Here is a 14076-nt window from a genome sequence, read left to right on the forward strand (position 1 = left end):
AGAATTAGAGGGGGTTCAGAGAAGGTGACAACACTCAAGGGCATGAAAATCTCACATTTGAAGAAATTGAGAAGAGTGGGATTGTTCACCTTAAAGTGGAGCGGAATAAGAAGGGACATGATAAAAATATATAAAATAGTGAATGGTATAGACGCTAGATCAGTAACTTCTGTTCTCCATGTCTGTTAACAAAAGAAAAAAGGGACCTTGAGTGGAAATTAAAAGGTGGAAAACTCAAAAACTGATAAAAAGAAAAGGAGTACTTGTGGCACCTTAGAGACGAACAAATTTATTGGAGCATAAGCTTTCGTGGGCTACAGCTCACTTCATCAGTCTCTAAGGTGCCACAAGTATTGCTGTTCTTTTTGCGGATACAGACTAACACGGCTGCTACTCTGAAACCTGATAAAAGAAAGTGATTTTGACATGTATAATTAAGCTGTGGAACTTACTCCCACAGAAAATTGTTGATGTCAAGGTCTTAATAAGCTTTTAAAAGGAAATGGCTATTTATATGGACATCAAGAATATTCATTTGTTATAATTAACTATAACAATTTTTTGGAAATGATATTAAACCTCCTGCTGCAGAGTTTAAGTCAGTCTCTAATAGTTAGAGATCAAGAGAAGATCTGTTTGAGGGCAGATTGTCCCACGTCTGCCTAATGGAGGGTTGTGATTGAAGCATCTGGTATTGGTCTCTCTTTCCAGCAGTAGCAATTACTAGAGATTATTGTTGAGGATGCTGAACATTATTATAAAGAGTAGGGTGGCTGTACTTCAGGTGTGACACTTCCCTTGAAGGGCAAGTGTGCTGTCTGTCTGAACAGTATTCCATGTAAGAGACACCTGTGCTTCAGAGAGTGCGGCCTTGGCTTTCAATGGTTTTCTAGGTGCAGGTCAAGGTTGGTGACAGTAGGCATTTTTAGAAGCTGTTTTCTCTGGTGTTTGCAGAAATTCAGAGAACAATGAGCAAGGCCTATGTATTCTCTCAGGGGCTGAGCAAGGATGACAATCATGAATTCTTTAATGTCATTCTGTTGGTTTGCTGGTGGAGAGGGAGGAAAATGCAAGCTGTGAATTTGCCAAAATATGTGCATTCAGAATGGCAGAAATGAGGGGCGGGGTATGGTTTTCTAGTAAGTCCAATGTAGACAAATGTGAGAGCAGCAGGCAGGCTCTTGGGAAAGGGAATTTATGGACGATCTACTTGGGGGTAGAGAATGGAAATTTAGTAATGGAAGTAAACATTTAAGTGAGGCTGGGCTGGGGGAAGGAATTGGTTGCTACTTTTTGAAGCTCAGCTGTTAGCACTCTTCAAATCACTAAACCCAACTGAGAATTATTCCCTCCTTCCCCTCAGCACGTCCACATGCTCTGAAAACATTTACTGTAAATTACTGGCCTACCCTATGATTCCGGTGTCCAGGGCTTCAGTGCAGATATCTAGTAACACTACACTTAAATTGAGATCTTTATGGCCTGCTGTGGTCTCTCTACTCTGGGTAAAAGGGCTGGTGAGGAATAAAACCCTGTGTCTGGCTGGGGGAGGATACCCCCCATGCAGGCAATATAAAAGACAGCTTTGAAGCTGTCCTCTGAGGACACCCTTGCAAACCCTGGCATAGGGGGACATACCAGGGAAAGTGTTGGGATGGGGATACATCATTGTGGAGGTCCTGGGCAGAGCTGCAAACCACAGGGCATCCTAAGGAGATGAGCATAATTTAGACAGACTCTCAGGATTGTCTAAATTGTGCTGGGGGCCTCTAAGAAGCAAAGCACAAAATTTCCCCTTGGGAGTTTATAAAAGATCTCTGCTTTGCAAGAGGTGGAGTGCTGTTTCTTCACCCCCAGAGAATCAATGTAAACTGTTTGTCTCCAAGTCCCTTACAATGAGCCTGCTTGCCCTTTCAGACAGCATTTTGTGGCTGTCTGTCCAGTCCCAACTGTGTGTAAGTCAGTTGTCTTTTGTGTAAAAGGCAGGGAAGCTCATTTTGAAGTTGGAGGAGGGGAAGGGATACAGAATCTGAAGAGGAAGGGCGGAATGAGAGTCCAGGAAATGGTAGATCAGAATAGTGTGGATCTAGTAATTTTCCTTATTACATTCCTTCTTGTAGTGAAAACAAGTCTGATGAAAAATCCTCCCTTCAAATACATTTTTTTTCATTTAAAAATATTAATTTAAGATTCTAATAAAAATAAGTCACACCTAGGTAGTTATGGTTATTAGAGCACTTCCTGGGTGGTTCAAGTTACATACGTGAAGTATGCACCCAGTACATCTGTAATGTCTTGTTGCCATGTGTTTTATTGGCATTACGACAGGGAGAATTATATATAATTCTCTAGGAGAGAGAGAGAGACGTCAGAACCTTTAGAGTTTAAACTTGTAAATGTGGTTCCTTACAGTAAATACTTCTGCACTGGAAAAAGATTGTCGATCAGCAAAGGTTGGTGTGTATGTAACTGAATTCAATGCTTTATAATAGCTGTCGGGTGTTTATGAAGTTTATACAAGTGGATTCAGGTTCAGATTGAGCTGCTAATTGGTGGCACATTTTTCTAGCTCATCATTTTCACTTAACAAAATTAAATGTTTCTAACCCTTTTAAAGGAGAATTGATGCACTTGTGCTTTTTGACAGACTAAAACTTTCTTCCTCCCTAGATCATAATAGACTTTGTTAGCTTGCAAGATGTGCTGTAAGACCTACCTTTTCTCCCTTGCCTGTGAGGAGAAGGGTCTTAGGTATTACTGGTGGAGCTGGTGAGAGACTGGCGATTTGTGGGGTGGGTTAATTAATTTATTTTTCTTTGTTATTCCTGGCTTATTGAATTTGATTGGGGCCGGGAGGGTGGAATTGATGGGTTTGTTAGCTTCAGTGTATTTTTTAAAAAAGATTGTCCGGGGCACTTAGAGTAGTGAGTGGGTGCTCTTTTTATTGTTTATAAATATCCAGATAAAGCAATAACTTTAGAAAGTAAAAAAGAGGAAATTCACATCTTTATGGGGCATTAACTCTAAAACTTCCTGTTAACTTTATGTTAATAGTGTTCATTCTCACTATTCACGTTAGCCAAAACAAACAGCTGCTTTGGGGTTATGGGTGAAGCTTGGGCTTCCCCAAATCCAATGTTGGATGTGCTCTTTTTCTAACAGTAATCTGTTTCTTTTAAATAGCCTTACACTTTTTATAAAAATGATCAAAAATTATCTTCAGCCCTGCTTATAGTTTAATTTAAGAGGACGAGAGGTTTAGCCTGTTTAATTTATTTAGGATGGGCAGGCTGTTGGAAAGGGTGGAACCAAGGTGAAGAGAGGGTGGAGGCTCCAATAACATGGTGTAATGGGGACACTGACTCATCTATTATCCATCTGTTTCTCTGGATGGTTCTGTTTATGCTCCAGCGTAACTGACCATGAGTTACTTTTCGGAATTGATGGACTTGATATACACTTTGTATTTCTTTTACGTTTTGTAAGGAAAATGTGCAAATGTATATAATTTTTATGTTTTGAGTAGTTAATCATAAACAAGTACATGCAAAAGAATATTCTCCTAGCCTTTGTATTAAAGGGACTTAAAAATACAGAAGGACAAAGTGAATCACACCACCACGCAGGTAAGAGTATATTTTATAGCTACTATGTATATGAGTAATGTGTCCTCAAAATCAAGGTATGGTAGTTCAGTATATATGTGTTCTCAGTGAGACCAAGGATACCCTCATTTCAAGTAGTTTATTGAGAACTAGAAAGAGATAAGAAGCAGTAAAAATACGGGGTAGAGGAGCCATACCAGCCAGAGAGGGATGTCCATGGGAAGTAATATAGGTTTGCTGGCACGTATCCAGCCAAGGATGTGTGGAAAGGTGCATTTAGACGGGTGTTGTGAGTCAGAGGGAAAGGTGTATTTTTGCTCTCTCCGAGGCACCCCTTCCAGATTACAGGCCTATATGTGTACTTCTTTCAGAGTGGAATCCCTCAGTTCACCCCACATTTGACCAGGCTACAGCACCCCCTATTCACCAACCATTTTGCCTCAGCAGGTCCAACAGGGTTTGGACCCTGTTATAGATGTCTCCCTGGGAGCTTGTGACTAGTATGGAGTTGCAGTGACAGAGAACAGCTTCCTCAAAACATGGTTTGATTAATTTTTGGCAGGAATACAACCAAGAGAGAAGTCAGGTTAACATAACAAAATCTTAAATGCATGTTGTCTTACCTAAACTGTCAAGGGAAGGCTAAGTTAAGTCGGTCCCACTTGACTTAGGCACCGCCCACACCCTTCAAGGGCTTGGGAACGACAGGCAGCGCTGCTGCAACCTCTGCCTCTCTTGCAGTCTGACCCCTCGAGCCTGTTTGTCTCTCCCTGAGGTCACAGGCAGTCTTTTTATCCATTTCAAAGTTCCTTTGTTCAAGGGTTCCCGCCTTAAGACCCACTGAGGTTTCAAGCAGCTCCTGGTCAAATACAACGCTCCAGGTGGATTGGAGGCAAACTTTCTGCAGTGACTTCCTTTTATTATCTATTTGAGCACCTTTAGGTTTCATAGATCTAGCTATGCCACAAGACTCAAACAAAATCGAGATAGACGGTTTTCTTAAAATTAAATAAAGAATATGTCCCACAGTCTTCGCAGAGGGGTAACCAGTGAGGTTATGGTGTGTTGTGGATAATTATATAACACATAACATATAACACATAACATAATTATGGTGTGTTGTGGATCTGTTAGGATATGATCTCTTAGGACTCTTTTGTGATATAAAGGGATAGAAAACATAATATAAAAAGCTTTTAGTTTTCTGGTTCTCATGAAGAATATTTATTTTAATAAAACCTTAAAAAAAATCTCCGCCAGTTGATGTTTATGTCCAGATTCTGGATCAATGTAGTGGCCAGCCAGATTGGTCGCAGATGGGAGCCGGGCTTTACTCCAGGAGCTTCGGTTAGCGACTGACAGTGGCAAAACGAACCCAAAAGCCCATGGCAAAGCACCCTGTTCTTATAGTTCTTTTTCTCTGTTGAAGTCTATGGATTTTGCTGTGTCAGTTTGTGACGGGTTACTCCTTAATTGGTGTATCTTTTAATGTAAACATTCCAAAACACCTCCGAGAGGGTTATCCTGTCCTGGTTCCAATTTAATCAATTGTCCTGTCTTTAGGGGTTCCAGCCTTCACCTCAGTCGTCAATTTGCCCTTCCTTCATTATGGATGTGCGTTGGTGATTTTCTGGTGTCAAGTCTCTTTACTCCTTTTTCCTTGACCATCTGGTTATAACAGTGGCCTTCACACCTTATCTTTTCCTGATGCATACATTCCTCATTCACACAAACAGTCTTTTTTTGTGAATACAAACAGTGTCAGTTTATTCTGAATCCCCTTAACATAGACACAATACAAGATCCTGTCTTTTACTTACTAAACCTTAAAAACAATGAAATGTATATTTAACTAGAGTGCCTAATTTGTAATACATATAGGAAACCATAGTAGACATTATAACTTATCCTAAAACAAAAGGGTGACCATAATCAGTCATAAGGATTGTTCTGGTCTGTCCCTGCCTTAACATCAGTACAGACACTGGCAGCCTGTCAGATGCATTCCTACCAGTGTCCCAGAGGGTCATTCCTTTCTGCTATTCAAAAAGGGTGGCTGGTAAAATGAAATCAAGACATACATTAGTACCTCTATTCTTATAGTACAATTATAAAATCCTGCTTCTACATTGAACACTTCTTGTAAACAGTTGACATGAGGAGGCATGTTATATAAAGTCCAAAAAAATGCCTGTTAGTATGATGGATGACCTTGAATTGGATTGCTTTGGTGCAGAAGACCATAAAACCAAAATGGATACTTTAAAAACTTTGTGTAATGAAATCTCCATAATCTTTTCTCATATGGTTATTAAACCATGGTTGGTTTAGTGAATCTTTAGTAACTCTCAGATATGGGAAGGGGCAAAAAGAGATTTACCTTAAGTCACTTTGGAAGGTCCAGGGGAAGCATCTTTGGACTTTGGAGTTAGTAACAATACATTTTTAAGATGGAGGGATTTCCAGGTGTAGTCAGTCAGATCATGCTGGAGTTGGTGTAATAATTTGAAGGTGTTGTTCCTGAGATCACAGAAGGTGTTAGAATAAAAAAAAAAGTATAAGAAGATTTAAGTTTCTTTGAAGCTTGATTAAGAATTATTTGGCTTTATCCTCCTCTCCAAAGGATTGAGTAACCGGATAATAGGCTTAAATGTGCCAAATAACAAAACACATGGATCCAGGAGCAATTGATCTAAGTGATCTAATTAAGTTTGGAAGAAAGGTTTTTCTTCTCACTTGTGTCACCTGGGAAAATACTAATGATATGTAACAGGTAGAGTTAAGTTGGATTGTGACGGTCTTTGGGGGATGGTTGTGGGGAGGTTTATGAATAGTAAAATGTTTTTAAATAACAAGTGCCATGCCAAGTTAACTTCTCTGTGATGCATCAGTTGCTCCAACCCCCGCCGCCCACCCCAACATATCATTTGACCTCTGAGAAATCCAATAGCTGATTTACTTTCTTGATTATAGAAGAAGAGCAGTTGTTTCAGCATTCCTAGATTGTATTTCTGGACATCTAGGGCAGAAGTGGATAGAACTGGTGCAGCCTAACGTAGCATTTTCTGATTGCTTTAGGAGAAGGCTATGTTGATTACAAAGCTGTGTTGGCCACATCTTAGAAGTCCACATCAAGTACCCCACTCCTAATTTTGGGAAATGCTACATGTGATTATCCCAACCCTCCCTTCTCTGCCAGATGGCCCTAAGAAAGGGTAGTAATGTATCTAGGCTAAAACCCCTGATGCATTTTACAAGGGAGTCTCTCTTGCGTTTGTTGTTTGTGTCAGGAAGTCCTGTTTCCTAAATATGGTGTAAAATACATATATACTTGTTTTATAGGTAGTAGTAGGTGCATGTGCTTTGCTAAATACACATTTTAAAACTTTTTTTTACCTCCAAAGAAACTGTTCAGAAACTCTGTACTCTTTGTGAACACTTAAAATCTAGCTTTGTCAAGATAATTCATACATTCTTGATGTAGTATATTTCTCAGAATTTTGAAAATGTTATGGATAACATTACCTGAGTGAGAGAGAGAAAATTATTCTGATTTCTACAAAACACTCTACAGAGACCTAATCAGAGATGTTCTTTGCAGAACACCTTTCAAAAGGTTTGGGATTTTAATCTTCCTATATATATATATATTTTTTAAAGCTAACATTGTTAATACTTAAGGTGACCTTTGGACTTCTGCGTCAGTTTTTCCTGTTGTTTAGTAAGTAACATACACAGTATTCAACTATAGGTTTTGTGTGCCGAACTGTAGGAGAAAGTATTTAAAAGGCACAAAATGAAGCTAAACATTTAGTCATTTTTGTATTCCGGTGAGAGAGATAATGTTGTCTGGATTTTTTCCCTCTCCAATTGAAATAGGCTACCCTCACTCCCTTTCATTTTCCTCTTCACTGCATCATGATCTCTGTGGGTAACTTTGATATTTTTTAAAGAAAGTACAGTAGCAGCAATATAGGTTAAATAGCCTACTTGAGAGAGAGAAAGTGGGTGAGGTAGTATTTTTTTATTGGACCAACTTCTTCAGCGCCCTATGTAAGCTCGAAAGTTTTGTCTCTCTCAGAAGTTTGGTCCAATACAAAATATTATCTCACCCACCTTGTCTCGCTAATATTCTGGGACCAACACAGTTACAATAACACTACATACAAAAATAGCCTACTTTGTCACTTGTAGAGATGATTTGGGGGAAATATTGTATGGCAATCCTAGCTAGTTCGTCAGAACCCCAGAATTTTGGGGGAACCATATAAGATAGAATTTTAGTCTTCATAAGTTTTTCATAACCCATAGTCACAACCATTAAGAAATCCTAAATTAATATTTCAGAAGTTATAGATCCTTTAGGAGATTTGCACTGATTAGGAATATATGATTTAAAAGAATGTGAATTTTTACTACAGTACATTCATGTTCTTTATATAATTACATGTCAATTCTATCATGTTCTTTTGTTTTAAGTTTACTGCTTGGCTTTAAAATTAACTTCTCTTCAAAATGTAGATTATTTTAATTAACAAAGACAAGTACAGGAAAAGGTTGCTTACAATTCTTCATGCTAATAGATATAGCTCATGTTTGCAGAGTGTGCTTTGTTTCTAACATAAACACTGACTTAGTTTTTCTCTTGAGGAATGGGTGATTGACTCCTGTTTTAATATTGGTTAAAAATAATTTTCTTCTGAAGGTGTGAGGATACCTCATTTTGATATGATTTATTGTCAAGGCCTGAAAGCCTGTCAGCAATCTAGCCATCTCCTTTCTCCTCCATTTTTATTTCCCAGTTAGGAAAATGCTTCAAAACATTAATTATCACACATTTTAGAATAGGAATACTTCACTATCTTGACATAGTTGATTTAAAAAAAATACACAAACTGTTTGAGAGCTGTGCATCTACAAATAATCTATTAACTAAAATATTTTTGTTGCTTGCTAGGTGAAATGTTAAAACTATTAAGCCTTAAATCTGAACTTCAGTCAGGTGAACAAGATGTTGTCCCCTGATTTTTGCTTGGGGGTTTCAGATAAATATTTGTTAAAGGGCAGGAGGGGACTGGTCAGAATTGGGAGGGGTAGAATTTATGGGGAAAGGAAGGTGAGTGCTCTGGGGTGAATAGAGAACTTTGATGTATTTGAGTGTAGGTACTTGTTTTGTGGGTTATATAGCAGTCTACCTATTTTGGTACACTGCAATAAAGTTTACATATGTAAATTTCACTTTTTTCCTCAAGGTTTCTTAGCATTAATATGGGCATATCTGATGACCTCTCGAGTAGTTTTAAAAATAACTAAAGTGTACATTGTACTCTTGTCACGGTTCCTCCCCCACTCTGAACTCTAGGGTACAGATGTGGGGACCTGCATGAAAAACCTCCTAAGCTTATCTTTACCAGCTTAGGTCAAAACTTCCCCAAGGTACAAAATATTACACCTTGGACTGGCCGCTACCACCACCAAACTAATACTGGTTACTGGGGAAGAGCTGTTTGGACGCGTCCTTCCCCCCAAAATACTTCCCAAAACCTTGCACCCCACTTCCTGGACAAGGTTTGGTAAAAAGCCTCACCAATTTGCCTAGGTGACTACAGACCCAGACCCTTGGATCTTAAGAACAATGAACAATCCTCCCAACACTTGCACTCCCCCTTTCCTGGGAAATGTTGGATAAAAAGCCTCACCAATTTGCATAGGTGACCACAGACCCAAACCCTTGGATCTGAGAACAATGAAAAAGCATTCAGTGTTTTACAAGAAGACTTTTAATAAAAAATAGAAGTAAATAGAATAAAGAAATCCCCCCTGTAAAATCAGGATGGTAGATATCTTACAGGGTAATTAGATTCAAAAACATAGAGAACCCCTCTAGGCAAAACCTTAAGTTACAAAAAAAATACACAGACAGAAATAGTTATTCTATTCAGCACAATTCTTTTCTCAGCCATTTAAAGAAATCATAATCTAACACATACCTAGCTAGATTACTTGCTAAAAGTTCTAAGACTCCATTCCTGTTCTGTCCCCGGCCAAGACGACTACAGACAGACACAGACCCTTTGTTTCTCTCCCTCCTCCCAGCTTTTGAAAGTATCTTGTCTCCTCATTGGTCATTTTGGTCAGGTGCCAGCGAGGTTACCTTTAGCTTCTTAACCCTTTACAGGTGAGAGGAGCTTTCCCCTGGCCAGGAGGGATTTCAAAGGGGTTTACCCTTCCCTTTATATTTATGACAACTCTAATAATAATAATAATGTCTAGTGTTTTTTATCAGTAGACCTGGAAGTGCTTTACAAAGGAAGCAGGTAAAGGGAACCTGAGCTAGTAGGAATTGAATCCAGATTACTAAGGAATAAACAAGTATTTTAGTTTCTGGAACTTGGCCAGGTAATGTGTGATGACATTTTGGTAAATGTGCTTAAGTGTTTGCATTTAAATAATGCTTTTGCTACCTCCAGTCTCCCTTTCTACAGGTCAGTTGTGTGGAGGTTATTCTCACTAGAAGAAAGGAAACTGCAGTATAAATTAGATTCAACAAAAAATGAAAGCCATAGTGTAAACTGAACAAAGGTTACGTTTCTGTTCAAAAAGCTCAAGGAAAAAGCATTTTGTCACATAGTGAAAGAGCAGAATTTACAGCTTCCTGACTTTCTGCTGCTGTTTCCTGGTTTCCAGTTTACATCCTCACCTTCTGGGAAGATAGCACTTGTATCTGATTAGGCTACAGTAGCCATGGGATTGCAGTCAGACTACGCTATGGGTGTTCTTTTCTGCAACGGCTACATAAGCATCTGGCTTGACAAACCCATGTCAGGTAGGGCTCAAGTTTGTTGCATTTGATTAGTCATATCCCAGTTTTAATATAGATTATACTTGTCTAAAATTATTGGTTGATTGACCTTCCTTTTGGTGCCGGGCTGTGATGTCACAAATTCCCAGTTAATTCATAGCAGTAACCTCATTGAGAAGATTTGGACCTCCCATAATGTGGATGTTTGGTTAAAGGGTGGGATAAGCCTGAAAGCTTTCCTCTCCCTTGTTGTAATGATCGGTTTAACTTCAGGCACTAGCTACAGAGGCCGTCAACACCTGCCTTATTTTTCCATCCCTCTTTCAGGAGTAGGAACAGCAAGATGGAGATTTATTTGCGGGGGGAGGGTGGTGGAAATATATGGCAATGTACATTTAAATAGGCACAGTGTTGTGTGGGGGCATGGAAGTACTATATTTTCATCCAGGCTAGCAGGCAAAGGGTAATTATATTTCTTAGCAGCTTTTCAAGCCCTGAAAACATACAGGGAATTCAAACAACAAACCGCACCTTGAGGCTAAGAGAGTCATGGGGGATTGTGCTTTATGATAACAATAGGACCTCAAAGCCATGTGAAAGCCTGGTAAAAAATGTATCCATGCGCCTTAAGGGTTGTTGAGGGAAAAAATGAAAGTGGTGGCACAGGAAAGATCTAGATCCCAATTTATACTTCTAAACCCTCTTGCCCTCACCCCCTACAGGTTTGGAAAAGTAAATTAGTTACTTGACCTGATTTGTCCATGCGTAGATAATATTTCTTGGTTAGTTTCTAGCAGTTTTAACGGTAGCTGTTCTAGCATAATGTTTGTTGTGAGTTTGAAGTTAGTCACAGCCTAGCAGAATTTTAACGGCTTGTGTTGTTAAATTTAGGGAGAATTGAGGATAATTTATAAATTACCCTGGTTTTTTAAAAGAAACTTATGACTGGTTATATAATCTTTGAAAGAAAAAATATTTTGGTAACTATTTGAGCTCTATAATAATGAAGGTTTTTGAAGTAAACCTGGTGCTGAAATACTACACAGAGCTTTGCTCTGTACATAATAGACCTATACTTGACTTTCATTGTAACCACTCCAAGTAACTCTCAAGTTTGTGATTGGAGGTGTAGGGCAAAATACTTAGAGATCAGTTGAGTAGACTGCTGTTAGTTAGGAACCCAATAAACAATTAAAGGTATATTGTGTTTGTTTAAATATGTTTTGGGAAGCTGCAGTCCTTTTACCTCAAGCAGCATTCCTGCTGGTGGATGCTAGTGCTCTGGATTCGTATCTCACAGTAGCTGCAAACAAAACTTGAAGAAGAAGAACAAAAATCCTAGTTTGCAAATGTGTTTGGAGGCACCACAGCTTTTCCCTGTGAACTGTGTCCATTGTAAGGTACAGTATGCATTTTAGACACACATTGTTTTCCCATCCATTCTTCTGCCATTCTTCAGATATACAGGTGATAACTCCTGGGGGCTGGGCCAAGTATGCAGACATCTCAGGTACTCCCTTAGCTTATGAAAACTGGAAGTCTTCGTTGCTAGAGTCCCTTGCAGAGCCAACAAGAGAAGAGGGAATTCTTGTTTAGTTCCCATACAAAAATATGGAATTTTAAGTTATTTAGGATACTTATTGATGAATTAAGTGGAAACAAGTCACCGGTGCTAGATATTGCGCAGTAAAGTTCTGTAGCAGCTTAAGAATTAAGCGACCCTTCTGCTATCAAAAATGTGTAGCTGACTTGGTTGGTAGATTACTATTCAGGAAGACTGTGTGAATAGCCTTATAAAAGGTGCAGTCCTGGAAATTAGATTGCTGTAATCTAGAGAACTATGTAAATTAGTTGAAGAAAATATTAATTATAAAATGCCTATGTAAGCATTACTAGTATATTAAAAATTTGGAAGGAAATAAAGAAAATGAAGGAGAACTGTAGTTATTTGGACTGTCAAATGCCTTTGGTGTCATTCATATAAAAGGTACTGGGAATTTGGACAACACCCAACTTATGTATCTTTTTAACATCAAATTCTTATCGGGAGGGAGAGAGCTTCTCAGCTCCATTGCCAGGGAGTCATCAGCCTTTGTGTAAAGAATAGTAGCTGGAACTGAACTTGACACACTTTGAGGTTATGCATGCGGCGAGAGAAAGGGCTTTGAGAAATTTGCTATCAATAACATACTGTCCGTTGATGAAATCTGTCATCTCATCTTCAAGATGGTACACAACCTTGGGGGTTTTCTGTACTCTTTGTTACAGTTATAAATGCCGATGACTATAGTTGGTAAAAATGCTTTGGTCTATCTGCAGAAAGAAGTCTGCACTATTCTATCAGACTCTGATCTGGGCCCATGCATTTTTGATCTCTAGACTTGATTCTTATGGTTTTTTATATCCCCGAATAGCTCTGTTTAGTACTGAATGTTGCAGTTCACCTGCCAAAATACATGGGCTGCTAAAAGCACATTGTCCTCGTGCTCTGCTCTCTGCATAAGCTTCCCCATGGAATATAGAATCATATTCAAGGTTTGGTCCTGATATTCTAAGATCACTGTGGGATTTGCCCAGTTTACTGGAGGAATTTAGGGTATGTCTTCACTACCAGCCGGATTGGCAGGCAGCAATCGATCCAGCGGGGATTGATTTATCGTGTCTAGTGTAGATAAAATAAATCAATCCCTGAGCACTCTCCCGTCTACTCCTGTACTCCAGCACCGCGAGAGGCGCAAGCAGAGTTGACAGGGGAGCGGCAGCAGTTGATCTAAGCACATCGATCTAAATACATCGACTTCAGCTATGTTATTCACGTAGCTGAAGTTGCATAACTTAGATCTATTTCCCCCACTAGTGTAGACCAGGGCTAACTTATTCCAGGGAACCATGAATGCCTGTGATAGCAATGTTACACTAGAAAAATTGGAAGTCAATCTCAAGAGTGACATTCCTGAGTGCAGGAGATGGAGCTTTCATAGCAGCTACCCACAATCATGAAACTTGCTTCTAGAAAACATTGAAGTGACCACAAATCCCACTTCCTTCTGAACATGCAAAACTAATGTATTTGATTTGACTTTCCCACAGTCACTATACTTTTAAAATCACCATCTAGACTGAGGAGAGAGCTTAATTTATTATATTTAAAATAAAAATTATGAAAGAAAAAATTGGAAGGCTCATGGATCTTGATTACAAACTAAATAAAATAGAAAATTAGTATTCATGGGGTGAGAGGTAAAGGTTATCATATGTTTAAAAACTGGATAAAAGAAATCAGAGTAGGATATATGGAAAGAGGTTAGCAGTGGGGTGCTGCAATAATTTGTACATATTGAAGGTGGCAAAATGTGTTGGTACAATTATCGGTAATTCAACTATGTAATTGGGTAAGATGGCAAATGAAGTCCATTAAAGACCATTGCAAGATAATGCACATGGGAAGAAATAGTAACTGCACTGATTTACATTAATAGGCTCTAAATTAAACAAAAAATCACTGTACCAAATTGTCTCCAATCGTGGCTCATCAGAGGACACCAAGTAGGAATGAAACAACTGGAGGGGAAGGAGAGTAGAGTAACGTGGGTGTCGTTGTAGACAGCTCACTGAAAGTATCTGGTCAATAAGCAGGTCAAGGGGGTACAGAAGAGGAGTGAAAAATGA

The 14076-nt window shown here is 38.9% G+C and overlaps 1 protein-coding gene across 4 annotated transcripts in view; it reads left to right on the top strand.

The window, feature by feature from the left end:
- MYO6 (myosin VI) overlaps positions 1-14076 on the top strand; it is a 179646-nt gene that overhangs the window by 15209 nt on the left and 150361 nt on the right. The window lies entirely within an intron of this gene.

This window comes from Lepidochelys kempii, chromosome 3 (genome assembly GCF_965140285.1).
Source record: "Lepidochelys kempii isolate rLepKem1 chromosome 3, rLepKem1.hap1, whole genome shotgun sequence".
NCBI lineage: Eukaryota > Metazoa > Chordata > Testudines > Cheloniidae > Lepidochelys > Lepidochelys kempii.